Here is a 21,150-nt window from a genome sequence, read left to right as displayed (position 1 = left end):
GGTGGCGGTTATAGTATAATTTGGTACCAATAAAGTCCCTTGCCGATTTTTTTGCACCAACTATGATCCACGCTCCACGCCATGCTTCTACAATATGTGGAGACCGCATCATTTCTCATTTCAAGTTGTTTCTATTCAGTTGGGTAAAGTTTGAAACGTTTCCAGGGATCCGTGTAAGTAAATACAGTCTAAATATCATCCAGGGTTGGTAATTACTGCCTGAAGCTCAACTAATCATGTGAGCTTTTTCGAGGTCAGGTTACTGGAGTAACTCAAAATGGAATGCAACCCTCGAAGGTTACACAAGGTGTAATACGACACAAATTCGCTGGAACCAGAGGCGAACTTAGAAGGTTAAACCTGGAGAAGGAGCAACTAAAACCCAGATTATGATAGATATATCGTGAGTTTACTCTAAACTTTCAAAAATATGTAAGTAATGGCTTCAATTATTTTTGTCACTCAAAAAAACTGAAATCGTAGACCTCTCCGGCCCCTGGCTAGATACGTCTCTGGCTGAAAATCATAAAAACATCGTTAAAAAAACCTAACTGTTGCACTAAAATTATTATAAGACCTATAAATGTAGGTAGCATCTTTTTACTGCGACGTGAAAAGATGTTGGAACCTTGCCTTGCTATGTAGTAACCAGTGGCGTATTTAGGGGGGTGGCTTCCGGGCTTAGCCCAACCGAAATCACTTAGTATATAAAGTAAATGAAATATCTTGCAGAATTTTCACATTTCCAGGCAAAGCCCCCCCCCCCCCGAAAGTTAGCAAAGCCCCTCCCGAAACAAAATCGGAAATACGCCACTGGTAGTAACTAGTGCCGATAACCTAATGGATTCAGCCTGTTGCATACTAACTTATACAAGGTAAATTCGGGCAGTTCTGAACGTAACAATACATAAAATACTGTTAATATATACAAACGAACGACTCATATGCCTAGAAAGAATGGATGAAATCACTACGATTCGTGCTCCTATTCTTTCCTTTAGTCAGGGGCGGATCCATTCTGAATGTGTAGGGGGTTAGTCGTTCGAAGTCAATAGGTTTTATTTTACGTTTATAATACAAAGGTGAAAATTCTTAGGATAGGTTTTATTTTTAAAAAAAGAAACATATTCAATTCTTTGGGGCGATCGCCCCCTGGATCCCCCCTGCCTTTAGTGATCCATTATTGCACTCTATAGATCACTATATGAGCTCCTCCGCGGCTAAGCGGTTAGCGTACGCACCTTTGGCGTGGGAGACCCTTGTTCGTTTCCCGGTGGGAGCTCATGTGGTTCGGATTCCATGTTAATCAGTAGGTCCCGTCTCATGTAGCCTCGCTGCTGAAAGGGACGTTAAACTCAAAATCAACTCAACTCTATAAATCACTATGAAAATCAGTGCCAATTTCTGAAAGTTATGAAAATACTTCTGCAAACTACTTTTCATACTTACGTACAGCGAAATAAAATAGCTATAATTTTGCGATGTAAAGATTATTGCCGCTTAGGGCTGTAATTCCTTTATATTTTACTATTATTTCGCGAGCTTGTCGTTTTATGCCTTCTTCTTAAGCATCCACTGTTACCAGACTCAATTTCTTGTCGAATTCCAAATAGTACAAGAAAGGGTAGCACTAGAGTTCTATCCGAATACAAGATACTGTATCACTTATGCTGTGAAGTCTTATCAAAGTAGCTAACTGTAATGGCTGGAAAACAGGGTCCCAATTACAAATGGGACTCTGAAACAAAATCCCCATTACAAGCAGTTCTGGGAAACGAGGGTTCCATTATAAGCGGGGCTGGGCAGTAGAAATCCCATTGCAGGCGGGTTGGAAAACAGGGCCCTATTACTTGCTTCATGAGAGCTTAATACATAACAGTACAGAACACCGTTGTTGTATGTGCGTTTTATCTTATTTGCTTTTTCTTATTATTTGGAAATGACATTAAGCCACTTTTTCTTTAAAATTTTAGGGGCCCCCAAGAGAGCTATAGCTTGGATAGCTTATACGCAAATCCGGCACTGAAGGTGACATCCTGTACTTCACAAGCAATAGGTATTACTTTCGATTGTAATGTAATAGGTTCTATGACTCAGTTTAACTCTGCAATGGACAATGATTTTAAGACAGATACTTGTAGTAATATAATGATGCCAAATGTCGTGATTAATGAATTGAAGTTTAACACACACGCACAATCGTGCTACTGAAACGCCAGTGTTTGTATGTGCTGCACTGAAAAAAAAAGTGCTTTCTAAAAAGCCAACTAAATAATGGACAGAGCCTGTCAGTATTATCTATTGTCTCATTTTGAGAAAGAGAGGGAGGAGAGTAGTGCTTTGTGTCAAGGGCGCCGATCCTGGGGGCCCAAGGGGCCTGGGTTTCCCCAAAGCCCATGTGCGCCCCCGCATTTTATTTATGAATATACAATATTTGGCATAATTTGAATTCAATTTGTCTTAAAATCATCATGCATGCCTTCTGCATCTGAATGCCCCCCCCCCCCCAAATTTACAGAGAAATCGGCGCCCATGCTTTGTGTTGGCGCGATAGCTTCTTATAAGAGGGTTCCAACTTGCAATTGTTTACAGCAATGTACCACATGTCTTACCCGTGTGGCATTAAACAGATTTGTAAAAACTCTTATTATAGCATTGTTGATTTGATCTCTGTTGCGTTCAGAAGTCTTGGCGGTCGGTGCTTGTTCAGCTAATATGTCGAAAAAAATTAGCGATTTCTTCCCAGGCTCGGTGTCTTTCTCGTGTTCAAAGAAGCGCGATTTTCAATCCGTTGATGTTAGTGATAATCCTTCTTCTTCAATGGGAAAAAAGACAAAAAATACAAATACATGTGACAACCAGGATTCGCAATTTAAAGTGTTCGATTTCGAGGAAAGTGAAAATGAACTAGATGTTGGAGAGAAGAAAGACGACAGCATTGCTTCTGAAGTTACTCATTTATATTTTTTGTCTCTTGCTTTCTTGTAATAAGTACTTGAAAGATAAAAATGTTTGTTTTATTTTATTGTTTATTGTTTATTTTATGTTATTAACGAAACGTTTCGACTACACAGAACACACCGTTATTATTATTTAAAAAGCTGAAAGTAGAGGTAGTGTGTGTGCCACGCGGAATTCGGTAGGTCGAGCATATTGCCACGAACTCCCCCAGCCCATCCTAAGTCCTGCATTTCTTCAGTCTTACCAGGTGAATGCTGGAATGTCACCTTCTATAAAGCCAACACAGCTGTTTTCCACATCCTTGTTTCTCCCCTATTTCGGTCTGAGCCTTAGCTAACTAAAGAGTATAAAAATTGAAATTTAATTATTGTCAAAAAATGTCTACATTGCCCAGTTCTCATTTTCGTTGTCCGCCCACCCAGCAACAAGGTCCGCCTCTTTCCACCCACCCCATCAAGTGTTCCTGGCGCCGTCCCTGGTGCAAGGCCATAGGCCGAACAAACACGGTGGCCTGGGAGCAAAGCCCCCAGGTATTTCAACTGAAATTCAGTATACTTGCAGGTATGTGAGGTGCGAGGCCGTAAGCCTAGCAAACACTGATGATTGCAGGTTTGAGATGCAAAGCGTTAGACCGAACAAATTTGCGAGTCTGAGGGCAAAGCCTTCAGCAAGACGAAGGCTCGTATTGAATAAACTCTGATGAAGACACTAAGGAGGCTCACACAATATTTTCTTAATTAATAATGAAATCGGAAGTGATAGTAGATTTATACCACTCCCGGTGTTAGTAGAGGGATTGGGTTGGTGACACAATTATATTGTTGGGGTGCTTAATTGATTGCAGAAAACTGCATCTTGCTACCTACTTCCGTATAGAGGTTGATATCTACCAGTTCCAGTTTTAGTAGAGGGTAAAAGATGGAGATGAAGTGTATTCTTAGTCGATTGTAGAAAAGCGGGTTACGGTTTCTGCTCTGCAGTGATCAACGTTAAAACCGGAAAGGGTTGATGTCTACCACCTCCGGTTTTAGTATAGGGTAATGGATGGAGATGAGAACGGATGGTTAATCGATTATGGAAAACAGCGTTTTGTTATCTATTACAGTTTTTCTTCCATAGCAATCAACGTTAAAAACAGGAAATAGTTAATCGCTACCACTTCCTGTTTTACTTGTAGGTTAACAACAGAGATAATATGCATTCTTAGGACGCTTAATCGATTTTCAGAAACAGCTTATAGTTTTCTACTAACGTCTTTTGCTCTACAGTGATCAATCTTAAACCAGAAATCGTTGATTTCTGCCACTTCCAGTTCAACAGTCACCCCCATTAATTTTAAAACATTTTTTCCTACATATTTATGTAACACTTGATTTAATTCCAACTAAACTTGATATGTCTTACAATCTGGAAAGACATACGCGGGAGGGTAAGGAACCCCTAGCATCCCAAGGAGTGGGGATGGGAGAGCTGACATTTTAAAATAATTGTAATCATCGATATTCGTGTTGAATCCATAGTTTTCGGGTGAGACGCTGATATGGATAATGACTGTTTCCATGCCGTTCAAGTTCATCTATGAAGAATCGGGAAGAGTGACATTTTAAAAGTAATCGAAAATGACGGATATTAAAGGCGAATCCATAGTTCTTATTAGTGCTAAGACGAATAGTGGTACTTTTCATACAATTTAAAAAGAAGTTAGAATGCAACTTTTAAATTTAATTAATGTAAACTTATGCATTAAGAAAAACTAGACTATTTGCCATCCAATAATGTAGGTGCGACTGTAGAGTTTTTTTATTAAAGTATACTTTTTATTTTATTTATTAAAGCTATTTTTAAAGTATACTTTTAAATAGCACCACGACATGGGAGGGAAAGAGATTGAGAAATTTCTGGCCTTTTTGACATATTCTTAAACGTTTATAAAAATTTTATTAAGATTTTCTTATAATTTTAATTTATGTTTGTTTCTTATAATGCAGGTACATACAACTTGTAAGATGTCAATACAACTTAATTTTGAAGAGACTAAAAAATGGTGACGCCATTTCCCGTGTTCTAGTAGCTAGCACGCGCGCCTTTCGTGCACGTAGTTGCACGTTCGATTCCCAGTGGGAGTCTCTTACAAAATTTGGACGATTACTGTGTTTGAGTTTCATCATAATGTTTGAGTCTACGTTTTATATAATCTCGATGCAGAAATGGAATTCTAAACTGAAATAATTAACTAACTCGAAACCGATAAGAGTTCAAAACTCAAGGTTTCGGCAGAAAACTAGCACAAAACTTTGGAATAGAAAAAGTATCAAGTATCCAGTTGGAGGGGGAGGGAAAGGATGGGAACACGGACATAAGACCATAAAATACATTATTGAAATGGCAGTCAGTGATGATTAATGAGGTGGCTCTTGGGCCTAGAGCTTCAAAATTCCCTCTAGGGCATTTCCCGAGCGTGCTCAATCCCCCCGCACTGGAAAATCTGAAATGATCATTGTCTCCTATCGTGCTCAATAAGAATTACATGTATTTTTGCCGTACTACTTTTCACCTATAGTGTAATTAAATTCTTCCACGAGAAAATCTGTAATCAACACTCAGGCACGTAGCCAGGGGGTCCGGACTCCCCTTCGAGACCAGAAATGAAAAAAATAAGGAAGGCAAAAACAAAATGATATGACAAAAAGAAGGATCAGCATTAAAAATTAAAAAGGAAACTACAGGAAGCTTTTGCTTACTCTTTCTTATGAGGAGATTTGTATTACTTGCAATATGGTGGCGAGGTAAGCGAGGTTTTCTGGAAGAGTCAGAGAATTTGAAAAACCAAGAAAAGTTACGGAATTCTCTGAATTCCTGCTACTAGTCAGTTAGATTTCAAGCTTTCGAAAACGTAAGTGCCGTTGAGTAACAGCGTGGACATTTTTAATCATAACTTTTCGTCATCGCATCCTTGCAGTATCAAATATATCATTTCAAGGACAATTTTCTGTTGCTCCTTTAACCTGTCACTTGGAACCGAGAGTAGTTGAGGAATAATAAAAATGAAAAATTCTGTTGAAAGAAAGTTCTGTTAGCATTTGATTCAACAGAGAAAGGAACGCATATATTGTAAAACTAGTTGAATATACACATGCTTCGCACAGGGGCTGTATTTGGAAGTCAACGCCTGTGGGAGTATCACCATTGATCTCAGCGACCGCGAAAACTATGGATTTGATACTAATATCGGTCATTTTGGGATATGTTTTACATGCCTCGGTATCCACCCCCAGCTGACTCACGGCCCGCATACTTGCAAGTCATCGCTAATGGAAGTATCACCATTGATTTCAGCGACCGCGAAAATATGAATTCGACATTAATAGCTCAAGTGGTAGAGCGTTGGCTTCGCATTCGGGAGGTCGTGGCTTCGTATCCTACCATCCTGACTGAAGTTTTCCAGGGTTTCCCTCAGTCCTACCAGGCAAATGCCGGGATGGCACCTACTAAAGGGGCCCTGGGCGATACCTCCCCAAATCCTTTCCATTGTTAATGTTGTTGGATATTCAATGCAAAATGGCCTCTGAGCTGTATCTGGTGATTGTTAAATAAATAAATAGTAAAATATCGGTCATTTTCTACTACTTTTACATGTCCCGGTAAACGCTCCCCTGAGACCCCCTGGTTCGAATTTCGACAAAAACGTTTACTCTGGTCTGGAGCCTTGACCAAGGTATTCGTGACTAAAATTTGGTAACGCTCGGTCAATTTGTCTGGTTCCCAAGCCGGTTCCGGTAAAAGACCCCTGAGACCCCACTGCGTCAAAATTTGAAAAAATCTCTGCGTCTTGATCTGGGGTCTGGGCCCTGACCAAAATTTGGTAACTCTCGGTCCATTCGTCTGGTCCCCAGGCCGCACACACACAGACAGAGACAAACACACAAACAAACTCTTTATTTTATTTATATTAGAAGATAGCTTACAAGACAGTATTCAGTATGTACTTTTTATAATAATTGAAGTCATAACGAAAGGAAAATTATTATATTTGAATAAACAGGAGAAGAACGTAAATATTGCAAAATCTTTTTCAATACTTTTTCTATTATTTTGCTCGAAATTTCGTCATAATTTGTTATTAAAATACTTGCCAACATATTCTCATTTTATTGCCCTAACAAACCAATATATGTTGATAGTAAAATAGTTAGATTGATCGAGGTACTGGGTCTTCAGAATTTCATGTCACTCCCCCTCACGGTTACGAAATGTTGGCTAAACGAACCAATATATGTTCCAGTAAAATAGTTTAGAGTGATCGAGCCCCTCTTATGATGACCACAGTATTTCATGTCACGGACCCCCCCCCTTCACGAAATTCTGGCTACGTGCCTGCAACACTGTCAGTAGCTACGTCCTCGACTAATATACATTTACAAGTACAGCTTTATTTTCGTATTTTTTTCAACAGTTAACGAATTTAAAACAGTATTATAATTCAAAGTACTTATCATATTTTTATCGCCGAACAAGAATATGTAGTTAACTTCTTAAATACTTCGCTCCGCAGGAACTCGTTCAGCGCGTGCAACAAGCAAAAACAACATGCTTGGCGTCTCACAAATGACAAAGGACAACAAAGAAAAGCAAAAGCAGCACAGCAGGGACTTATCGCAGTCAGATCGGACAACATAGTTTCGGTCGTCACTTACGCCAATAGACCCACAAGCGGTGTACAAGAGTTATACAGTTACCATATACGTTGTGCCACAGTAGCGCTACAGGCGGAATGTGGACGAACTACAAATGAATATGTTTCTTACAAGTATCCATCACTGTTGAACCCTCTTTACATTCTACACATCAATTTTTCTCCCACTTTTTGACCTTGACAAGCAGAAGTACCAGGCTTTCCGAGTTCACAACCATAAACTGTTTGTGTATAGAGTACGTTTTCAGTTCTTCGAATGACTGCGCGCGAAGAACAAGGGTGATGATCGGGCTACCGAATACGGCAGTCAGAAACACCCGGTTGCAACTTTAAATGTAAAATACAAATATAGAGCCTTGACAATGCCGTGTGGATGAATATATATATATATATATATATATATATATATATATATATATATATATATATATATATGTATGTATGTGTGTGTGTGTGTGTGTGTGTATGTAGCGTACGGATAACGAATGCTCCGTATTGATTTATGTAGTAAGGAAGAAGATTTCATATATATGTACAATACACCACTGTCCGGAGAATGGATTTTCCTCAGTGCATACTTTAGACACAGTATAATAAACAATGATTTTCTTTTACTTTTCCTTTGATTTTCTTTACCAATACTACAGAGTGGTCATCGTATTAAGGTATATCTGCTGAAAATAATATGCATATACGCGTCCCGATTTTGGGTTAAAAAGCCAAAACTAGGGGAAAAATAGATGACTGTTAGATCTAAATCGGGACATTTGGTAGCCTTGAGTTTCAACTCTAGTTTAAACTACGTCATGTGAACGTCTTACGTGGCTTCAGTAGCGAAAATGGATGTTAAGCCTGAATATTGAAATGTTCGGCAACTATGAGCAACCTCAAACCAATTGATGTAACGGTACTATCAACCGAGCAGTCATATTAACCAAGGATTATATCCCATTGCAAGTGGAAAAATCTAACGAACCAAGTGAAGGATTATCTATTATTATTATTATTATTATTATTATTATTATTATTATTATTATTATTATTATCATTATCATTATCATTATTGATTTTATCACTTATAATCAGTGTGTGAATTGACGGAGGATCTTAGGGATTTCCTTCTTGACAAAAAATTGCACCACCCTAGAGAACTAAATTTTCATCCATATCAGGAATAACTTTTATCCCTCTAGATTTTTTTGAATGGTCAAGAAGATACAAACAGGGGACAAGCTTTATTTTGTCTAGTCAAAAAAAAAATATTTTAGCTGTTTTTGAAACATCTCACTTCCCAACCTTCTTGTACTCATTAAAGTCATACATTTTTGTTCGTTGAAATATTTGCCTATTTATGAAAGAAACAAATTATTGTTACCATGAGCAAGTTAGAAACCCTCGAAGGAGGTAGAGAGAAATTGAAGTGAAATATTTATGCCATCTACTCTAAAGGAGACGGTGATGATAAGAAACTAATGAAATGTTAGAAACAAGAAAGCAGGAGGAAATGGGAGAACCTCGAAAGAACCCGCGCACACGCTGTTTGTCCACCATAAAACTCACTTCGTGCGAGCTGTGATTGATCCAAGAATCTCATGCAAAAAAGTTGAACGCTCTACCACTGAGCGACCGCGGTCCCTGGAGGTAGAAAATCACCAAATGTTTAGATATGCAATTCCAAAAAAAAAAAATAAATAAATAAATAAAATAAAATGAAATCCTTGTACGCCGTGTCTATCACAATATTTACTCAACGGGTGATGATTTAGTTTGTATTAGAAGCACCTGTATATTTGTAGTAATATTGAGAATAATAATTGCTTATAAAGGTTGACAATATGAAAGAAAATTATCAAAAACGAAAATAGAGAAAAGGAAAATTGTGGAAATTTAGGAATGTGGAAAACGTTTTTATAGCCAACTAAGAAAATATTGTTAATTTTTTAAGCATAATAGACTTACGGATAATTAAAAACGAGAAATAACCCACGAAGTGTCTCATATAATGCCCTCCAGCCAAGTGGTTAGCGTGTATGCGCATGGTTCTGGATTCGATTCTCGATTATACTCACAGATTTTTCGCTTCAACCTGGAGATATATCTATATATTGGTTCCTCACATCTAACTCAATATGGATGTATGATATTCCATTTCTAGCTGTTCATTCCTTTGATAGTTTATAGGTCACGAAATGTCCAGGCGTTAATTGCTCCAATATTGATATTAAAATACATTATTCTTCAAATTTCCTTTTTGTTTTCTTTTTCCTGTTTTACTTATTATTTACAGTCTCTCCTTTCTTAAGGATTTGTTACGTATACTAAAAATATGAATTGGATGTATAGAATAATACCACGACAATGAAACCGTAGGTACTAATTTATAGTATATCTCGTACCGTTTATTATAATTCTTAATCTAAATCTTCGGCTCTGTGTTTATTCCACCTTCATGATTTTGGTTTTTCCTTAAGAAGATTGTTGTCCTGGCATTCACCTGGAAAGAAAAGGTTTTGCCCATTGGTGCAAGAACAATTACAGGCCTAGGTGAAGAAAAATAGATATACTCTTTAGCATGCATATTAGTCGACACTACACCACTGTATCATATCTACTCGTAGTGTACTATAAATACAAATCCACACTTAGGCACTGTACAATTGTTTCAATTAAGAAAGATGAACAATCAGATATAAAAATATCTATATTACTTCCTCGTTCGTCTAGTGGTTAGCGCACTTGCCTTTGATACGCTTGGTTGTGGCTTCGATTTACTGTGGATGAATATTGAACGCATTACGTTGATTTTGTTTCCTGTAGGATCACCTTAAACTTTAGGTTCACATAATACGGTATCGGTACTGAAAAGGGACTCTATTTGTTTCAATACTGAACTCAATTTTCTCTTAATCTTTATAAAACTTTAGGCAGTAAAGTTCAAGGTACAACATGCTCAAGGTACAAGACTATATATATATATATATACTTATACTTATATCGGTGTTCAAGAAATTTCAGGCTGTTTCGTTATAAAAATCTATTGTCGTCTCGTTATCGAGCCTAGAGACGAAACAAAATGCGAAATGTTCCCTCTCCTTAACAACACTAAAAGTATTCGAAATTACTGCTTACAAATCTCATTGCTTTCGCTTTCCAGTCTATTTATCTGCACGACGCGAAACTCAACCTCAAACACAGTGACTCGACTCTGAACTCGACAAAGAAAATTTCCTTTGACTGGACTCGTAACTCAAATTCGAGTCGAGTTTTAGCTCGCCCATCCCTAAGCTCAAGCTTCGCAAGAATTTTTAAAGTCCAGGCCCTTTCCTAGCTTCTCCAGGACTAATTCCAATTTATCAAGGTGGATGTAAGTTGACTTCTTACATTCCTCTGGATTGCAATTTAAGCCCTGTCTCGGAAAAGCATAAAAACTATATGTAATCTGCTTTTAGTATACTCGCAAGCTAAAAGATATGTGGTGTACTCTTAGATATGCTCCATGCACCAACCCTTCACTGGATTTTTGTTCTGTGTCTTTGACTATTGCAATTCTATTTTGCTCTCAATGTTTGGAATGTCCATCTATTGTTCAATGAAATAATCGTTTAACTTTTCGATTTTCTCACCATTTGGACATCCTTCCATGACAATGAGCCAATCTTCATCGACCCTGCTTGATGATATTAATGCTAAGGTACTACACATACGAGCATTACAACGTATATCTTCATTGTGGAATTATTCTTCGACGAGACATAAACCCTAACGCTTCCGCTATATGCTATGGTGAAATGGAAATTGCAACCGCAAACCTGTGAATTAGGAAACACCGCACGCAATGCATTAATTGCAGCAAGCTCAAAATCCACTTTCAACACTGGAGATTCCTTCTGGCCAAACCACATTTTAATAAAAGTAAACAGTTCCTTGTATGTTTGCTCTATTTTATCTTGCATCAATGCATACGAGAATAAAGTATGTTTCAGGCAACCTGATAGGAAACTCCCCTCTCCCACAACTTTCCACTACAGAAGAGAAAAGCAAGTAGTTGACCTTCAAAAGGAGGGAAGCTTTTCTAATAAACAAAATCGAGGAAACTCTGAATTCGTACATCAATTCACTCTCACCTGATCTTGAAAAAGCAGTGCTGTTCCTTTTAGCTATCAACCCCAAGTAACAAAAAAAAATACAGTTTTTAGTTTTTGAATTGAAGAGAAGTATTGCATATTATTTGTGTACTAAAGTTTATCCTACTATAAAACATTTTATTATCTTAACAAAATATCGAAAACATTAAAATCAATAAGAACTCAATCTCCCAATTTTGGATGAATGTGGAAATTGAAATTAAATGACATATTTATTTTACGTCTCGAGGTAATGCCGGCTAGGCTAAAGGAGACGGTAATGATGAGAGATGAAAAAAGTGGAAAGAAACGGGAGAACCACGAGGAAACCGACGCACCCGAAGTTTTTCCACCAAGAGGTTCACATGGCACGAATCCACTGTTGCAACGAAACCACATTCTCCTATATGTGTAGATCAGCTTTGCAACCGTCCCGTAATACCGCTGTAGGCCAATTTTCCTTTTAGACAAATTATTCCGTTTCGATTCGTTTAATGAATCCGAATTCAAAGGAACTGATTCATCTCAACAATTCCTTCAATGTTCTTAGGAACCAGTTTCTCCGAAACATAATCAGATTCGGAACCATGGTGGTTTTTCCTTGGAATCCTTCACTAAATATTATAAACATTGCTTTTTGAAGTAACAGAAAGTTATCACAATCCAAATGTTTACTCTTAGAATAGTGATTAACTAATCAATATTTCAGATTTTATATTTAAAAAATAAATAAAATAACTACACCAGAACCATCCAAATTTCACAATTCCAAGTTCTAAAACCAAATTCACGAAAACCTAAACCTAACTATTATGTCGCAACTGCCGGACCACACAAATATCTTATTGACGCTATTTATGTCTTGTTTTCTGGCATCTGTACCACTATATTAACAGCATCAACCCAGTATAATGAATAAAAGTATGATAACGATTATACCACATGAGTTTCGACTCTCTAGTGAACGTGCAAACCCTGGTCACACAAATGTGTGTTAATTGATAACGTATATTTTATGTTCTCTAGTATCGATACACTTTTTAACAGTATTAAACGAAGTATACCTTTTATGGTAATGAAAGTGTGATAGAGGTGATGATAACATGAGTTCGGAATTTCTAGTAAACGTCCACGAGCCTGGCCACACAAATCTTCTAATCGTTTTCGATATTTGTATTTCATAATTATACCCCCTTCCCCCGAGGGGTGAAAGATATTCAAGTTAAGCCAGGGTCGACTAAAGCATCATAAATAATGAAAATCGTTTCAAGGGTCGGGTGCTACAAAATAACTGTGGTACTAGCAACCTTTGCAGTCTTGTCGATGACCTTGCAGGTTTTCAATCTTGAGGGTAAAATGGGCGGGGCCATTACCATGTGTTTAACTTAAATTAGAGACACATTCGTCTGAAAATGGGATACGGCTGTTTCGGTGTAGGATGTTTCGGTGTAGGACATTTTGGTGTAGGGCGTTTTGGTGTAGGACGTTTCGGTTTACGGGTGTCTCGGTGTAAGGACATTTAGGTTTGAGGCTGGTTCGGTGTAAAAGTTCCAATGTTTACACCGAAATATCCACTCTTAAAAATGAAAATTATTCGTTAGGGAGAAATAAATTCATGAAATAGAAAATATAATTTAATAAATAAAATAAAAATTAAATGCTGCTATAATTGGAAGGGAGAAGGTTGCAGACCGATTTGAAACCCCTTTCTGTACTTATTTTAATGGGATGCTTTATTAAAGTAAGTCTCTACCTTTCACTATTCGAGGTGCTTATTTATAGTGAGTCCCCTCGTCTCACTTTATGACAGAACTTCATATTTCCTCAAATGTTATAAATGTGAATTGATTTTGAAAACGTTTTGCAGTAATGATATTCCGTTAAAAAAGCGTGTGATCCATAAACATTGTTTACACCGCACACACCTTATTACGACAATAACTGTGCACGAATGTAGAAGTGCTGCACAATCTTTGAAAGGAAATTTTTAAACACATGTGGTTTTTCTTCCGAATAACCGCTTTTATATCATTCATACCCAATAAGATTAGCAAATCTAGGAGAAGAAAACTGATTATGAATCAGTGATGGGATCTTAATTATATTATTACGGAGATGTACATTCATACTACAGTTGTAGAGAAGGACAGTGTCAGAAAAATGTTTCAAGAAGTTTTCCCACGATCTAAAGAATAACACATCAAGAGGCTGAATCCTACCAGTTGTTATTACAGGAATGGTTTCTATTATGAGTTACTCTTTTGTTCTTAAAATAGGTTAAAAGCTGGTGAATTGTGACCACTCCACGAAGCTAATAACAAAATGGACTTTTCATTAAAGGCTTGAAGAAAAATGTCTTGGGACTATGATCTCACAAGGCTTGATGTTAATTTTCCCGAATTTGATTCTTTCACAAGGATATTTTCAAATTTAATGAGGTTGTGTTGGACTATAAGACCAAATGTTCAATTGTTTTCCTACAAAACAATTAACAGTGGTTTTAACAAAACACTATTTGCAGAAATTAAAGGCTGTATAGTGTAGCTACGAGTCATAGAATTTACCGACTGTGCCACACTTTCTACTGCTTGTGTCCTTGTAAACACTAGAATACCTCCCATCTGAATTTTCCAAATTAAACCGTATTGACCAGAGTTATAAAAATTTTCTTTTCCAACATCTGTTGCTTCACATTCGTGACAAATGCATTCGGTCTGGCTTCCAAATAATTTGGCTATAGATTTACTTTAATCAAGGGTCCTGTTAAATTAAGTACAGAAAGGGGTTTCAAATCAGTCTACACTTTCTCGCACTAGCACCTGCCAATTATAATTGCTCTTGGCTAACTGTAGAGCATTTCAAACCAGAAGACTATTTGTAATAGTAGTCATCATATTGGATGTTACCAAGAGACTGAGCAACGTTTGTGAAAATTACAAATCTGATGTAATTTCATTCTTAAAAGGAATTGCGTGCAATTTTAGATTCTGAGTTGAGTGATTCTATGTATCTTTATTTTTTCAACAAAATTCCTTTGACGTATTATTCAGTTTGTATGTATTATTACTGTATCTCAGGAACTTTGTGCAATATATTTATTTCTATTCAGAAATTAAGCTGAATACTTTGCAGTAAATTTGACTTTGAATTAGATTTGATTATTATTCTATAACATTCGCCCATGGATACTTCTGAATCGAAATTATTGTTACAAATGGATTGGTGTTGTATTTTCATACTGTCTCAATAACAATGAGACTCAATAACAATGTTAATCACTTTAAACTCTTGCAGAGTAGCTACACTGTGACACTTCATGATTGTTCACTACAACCATATGATTATACAATCAAATATTAGGCTATACACCGAAACGTCCTTTACAGCTAAGCGACCTTACACCGAAACGCCCAAACACCGTAACGTCCGTATACCGAAACATCCGTACACCGAAACGTCCTACACCGAAACATCCTACACCGAAACGTCCTACTCACCAAATATAACATTAACTTTTAAAAATATTTTAATATTAAACACGACATTGACTTTCATCACACATCGCAAATCTAATGTTTACTGCAAGGTACAATTTTACAGAAGATTCAACTGTCCTCTCTCTCTCTTCCCTACTATACAAGTCATTCTGATTTAGCGAATGGAAGAAATTCGTTAAAGAAAGATCGAACTCTAGCAAATTACTGAAATGATATAATGAAAACTATGAATGAGTGTCCAAAGGAAAGATATGTCCTCTTGTATTTAAACTTACAACTATAGGCTCACTAGTGGTTTACGGCGGATAAAATATGTGAGAGCATATGAAACATGACTATTAGATGCTATTTTCAGGTTAACTTCTGTATCGCTGTACAAACGTTAGAAAATTTACTTGATGAATTGGGGACTTTATTTTGGTTTGTGAGGAAGTGTGAGTGTAAGAAAATACTTGTTCTTGTTAACCGTTTTTGATGTCGTAAGCGCAATATAAGAGAAGGGGAGAAGTTATTATCGAGTTATACAAACATAAGTAGTGTCACTTGTTCAAATTGCGTGAAAGTCATTGTCTACTTAACAAGCGAGAGTTCCTCATAACTATAGAAACGAATTGAAACTACAGAAAAGAAGAGGAACATCTAACCAAACCAAATCTAATCTAACCTTATTAGGTATATTTTGATACTTCTTTGGATAGCATGTATTATATCCCACAAATTTGTACAACACATACGTCATGTGTTATGTGATATATAAAGTGTTTTATACTATTCTCATTTATGGACATGCATATCGGCGCTGACGCAGGTGCTCCCTACGGGCGCATCTCTCGCTACTGTTCAAGCCCCGTGCTCATGTTCTGACTCGGTTAGAAAGGATCCATTGTTTTTAGTAGCCACCTAGCACACTTTGGTTCGTGTTTTATGCAATATATAAAATGCGTATACACTGTATTTATACTGAACCCTTCTCATGTCAATTTGAAGGTAGTAATTGAGCTTCTTATTTGAAGGTAGTAATTGCTAAAATAAATACAAAGTTCTAACCTAACCTGAAAATATACGAAATATGTCAAAATTTAGAAGAAACGAATGCTCGCGTAACACTGTGTGATATATTCGTGTTGCCCAGCACAACGCAAATCTTTTATGATATAAAAAAGGGAATATTAATAAAAGAACTAAATTTTCTCAGAAATTATTTCGTGTGGTTTGCCGAAAGTAAAGGTTCACGGTCACAAGGACACCAGGTAGCACACATGCGTCCTTTTCATATCATCTGAAGGTCAAAAAATGACGATAATGACGTCATGAAGTGACGGGAAAACGACGTGTTAAATGATGGTGAAATGTCACAGTCGAAAAGACGTCATTTCACAACGTACAAATGACGTCTGCTTATGACTTTTAATTGACGTCACTGGCATGTCATTATAGGCCTATAACTAGGGCTGAATGACGTCATTAATAGGGCTTGAAACAGACGCGATAGGAAGGTGAAATTTTATGGTCGAATAGACGTCAGGTACATGACGTACGAATGACGTTTGTTTATGACCCTTTATTGACGTCACTTGTAGGGCATTATATAGCCTTTTACTAGGTCTATATGACGTTATTCAATGACGTGAAAACGATGTGACACAAAGGTGAAATATTATCGTCGAATAAACGTCACGAACATAACGTACAAATGACGTCTTTTTGTAACTATTAGCGATGTAACGTTCACACCGGGTGCTGAAATAATGGCGATCCCAAATTTAGCCATGTAGAGACCTCAAGACAAACAAACATTGCTTCCTTTCAATGTTATCAGATGCCAAAAACGTGAAAAATTGAATTATTGTTCATAGCTCCAATACTATGATACCTATCGTGATCGGGTCAAGACATAGCTTGGGAACTAGATATTCCCTATCGAAATATCCATAGTTCAGAATCCTACGTTAGTTGCACAACATTTTTATAGATACATTTGAGGTAAGGACAGAATTTGAAATACTACCAATTGTTTCTATAAAAATTGTTAACCAAGTACTGCAGGATTCTGAAGCGTTTATATCTGAATAGGACACATTCTAATTCCTAAGTGGTGTCTTCACTCAACCTCAATAGGTCCCATAATATTGAAGCTATGGTCCTATAAAATTTATTTTTCACTTTTTTGTCAACCTATAACTTTGAAAGCCATTTTCTGCTTCTCTTGACATCCCCTACATGATAGCTATCTTCGGAATCGCTATTGTTTCAGTACCCGGTATATGAACTTCGACGTCACTCTCCTATCTCATCTCTCTATATATGTGTTAGGAATCAATGTAATTTCCTGGGTATGTTCATCGGTTTCCAACACTTGATGGGTATAAAAATACAAAGCAATGACGTATAAATTACCTCTCCAAGCCACTTGTCTTTCATATTTCTTCCATACTAACAAATTACTTTTCAGCTACTTTCTTTCAACTTTACATTACTTAGTTCTGTATCAAGTAGATAATTAGTAGGTAGGGTTGCCATAATTTGATGAGTAAAAAAATTGGTGATATTCACCAACGTTTACTTTCAAATTTACCGATGAGTGCTATTTTATACTCCCCCATGTTTTCTATTTAAACATATATTGAGAGTACTAATACTAGTGTTTCTAAATAAATTAACAGTAGTGCATAATGGAACTGCATACAAACTGATTATAACGAAAGAATACATAATAGAGTGTATCGAAAAAACTTTTTTTTCGAAATCCGGTTACGGCTAGTGCGGATTTTTGGCCAAATGGCATCAATAAAACGTATAAAAAATCTCAACTCGATCAGACAACTCCTTCTGCTGCCGAGTAGAGCCCAAATATTAGAAAAATCAACAAAAGATTCACTTTTCAACTGATTTTCCAAAAAATATTTTTTAAATATTTCCTATATTTTTCGGTCTTTTAAATTATTGAAGTAGCATTGGAAAGGAGAAATAAATACATAAAACAAATTTATTACGGTTATTTCTGTACACCACAAGCATAAAAACCTAGTTAATTATTTGTAAAAATGCACTGATTTTCTGGCGTATCGTACAATTAAATTTTAATATAAAATTATTGAAGTCTCTTGAATAACGAAGAAAACACTTTAGTGCTAAATTCTAAGAGCAGTAATAGTATAAATAATTTGCTCCCAATGCCGTATGCATCTGCTTATCATACTAGATCACCTGCCGCCCACCTCTCCCCGAACGCCTCTTCTCTTGTACTTGCCCAGCTGAAAGGATCTGTCTTATCAGTCGCCAGTAGTCAACCAGCTGTGTCGAACGTGATTGTCGCTACTTGAGTTATTTATTAGTGCTGTAGGAAATTTTAACTAAATAATTTGTTTTCGTGTGAAGTGCAGTATGTAGAAGTGAGAACAGTGTTTCAGTTGTGTTAAGTACTTTTTATTAAGAAGAGAGTAACAGATACGCTGACGTTATGGCATGGAGAAGTTTGTTACGGTCTGACGTTAGGAATAGCATTATTGGGACACCCAAGGAATTGGGTAGAACACAGCTACCAACCGCTGAAATGTATTGAGACAATACCTATGGGAGCGAGAAGAAGAAATGAGAATTTCGGGATACCGGAAAGAGCCTTCAACAAAGGATTTATCTTCTATCGTCGCCAGGAAGATTGTAGAAAATTGAGGTTACGCCTCAATCAGCGGCGAAACTATTTTGAGTGTCAGAGGGATTGTTGCAATGATATTGAAGTACCATTACATTGTCCGTGACTTGCAAAACTTCTGCGAAACGAATTGCTGATTTTCAGCAGTCTGCCAAAAATATTTCATTTGATATTGCCTTTTGTAAGTGTTCCGATCCTCTTGCCTGCAACTGCGAAAAATGAAGAAAAGTGCCAGTGCTAGAGGCGCCTTTTCTTCTAGATCAAAGAACCACAAGATTGAGGCGTAATCTCAATTTTCTACAATCTTTCTGGCGACGATAGAAGATAAATCTGTTGTTGAAGGCTATTTCCGGGATCCTGAAATTCTCATTTTTTCTTCTCGCTGCCATAGGTATTGTCTCAATACATTTCAGCGGTTGGTAGCTGTGTTCTACCCAATTCATTAGGTGTCCCAATAATGCTATTCCTAACGTCAGACCATAACAAACTTCTCGATGCCATAACGTCAGCGTATCTGTTACTCTCTTCTTAATAAAAAGTACTTAACACAACTGAAACACTGTTCTCACTTCTACATACTGCACTTCACACGAAAACAAATTATTTCGTTAAAATTTCCTACAGCACTAATATATAACTCAAGCAGCGACAATCACGTTCGACACAGTTGGTTGACTACTGGCGACTGATAAGACAGATCCTTTCAGCTGAGCAAGTACAAGAGAGGAGGCGTTCGGGGAGAGGTGGGCGGCAGGTGATCTAGTATGATAAGCAGATGCATACGGCATTGGGAGCAAATTATTTATACTATTACTGCTCTTAGAATTTAGCACTAAAGTGTTTTCTTCGTTATTCAAGAGACTTCAATAATTTTATATTAAAATTTAATTGTACGATACGCCAGAAAATCAGTGCATTTTTACAAATAATTAACTAGGTTTTTATGCTTGTGGTGTACAGAAATAACCGTAATAAATTTGTTTTATGTATTTATTTCTCCTTTCCAATGCTATTTCAATAATTTAAAAGACCGAAAAATATAGGAAATATTTAAAAAATATTTTTTGGAAAATCAGTTGAAAGTGAATCTTTTGTTGATTTCTCTAATATTTGGGCTCCACTCGGCAGCAGAAGGAGTTGTCTGATCGAGTTGAGATTTTTTATACGTTTTATTGATGCCATTTGGCCAAAAATCCGCACTAGCCGTAACCGGATTTCGAAAAAAAGTTTTTTCGATACACCCTAATACATAATCATATATATATATGATCATATATACCAGAAATCATATATATATATATATATATATATATATATATATATATATATATATATATATATATATATAACACTCCTACCATACATGATTATTCTACATGAAACTCCCATACAATGCAAAGACAATCAACTCATGATTAATCAGTTTTGAGATGCAGATATCCCACTTTTGGATCGAAAAGAGAACAATATCTTAAAACACGGAAATTTTGCACAAATATTCAGTTTACCCGAATGGAAATTTAAATACAAAAAAGAGAAAAATATCCACGAAAGTAAACGTATCCACAGTAGTAAAGTAACTCCAATTAGGATATATGCAATAAACAGCAAGGGAATAATCACATTGCTAAAAAGTAATTCCCTTAAACAAAAGAAATACAAGATAGCTTGAAAACGGAATGTTTGCGGCAGAAACGACATTGTTGGTAAAACTGGGAAGGAAATTCTAAATATTGAAATGAAACTATTACAGAATGTCATTGTTAATAATGCATCAAGTAAAATTTACTACCGTTGAAGTAAGAAAAATACTTTGATGGATTTTTTAAAATTTGAAAACAAGTGGGTATAATTTATAAGCAATCATGAAAATATTGCTAGTACTAATTTATGCAAAATTATGTTTCAGTATACTTACATATCCACATTTCATGGATCCAGAAGGAGGCTAATAAATGCTATAAAGTGGAATTTTACCAGCAATGAACTAGCAATGGAGTTCAACTTCAGACGAAAAAGTGGAAAGAAAACTTTAAGTGTTAGCATTGAAGGCTGCAATTATTCGTCAGTATTGTGTTCTTTTAAGTACTTGATTTATTTTAGGATATCTTATAGACCGTAAAGAAAGACAATGTAAGAACCCAATTTGCTACATGCGTGCTTTCTTCAAATGTGTTTTTCTCCTGCCTACAAGAATGCTTTCATGTTGTTTCAGAAATAGTC

The sequence above is a fragment of the Thermobia domestica genome, chromosome 4 (genome assembly GCF_964235325.1).
Source record: "Thermobia domestica chromosome 4, izTheDome1.hap1.1, whole genome shotgun sequence".
Taxonomy (NCBI): Eukaryota; Metazoa; Arthropoda; class Insecta; order Zygentoma; family Lepismatidae; genus Thermobia; species Thermobia domestica.
This window is presented reverse-complemented; position numbering follows the sequence as displayed.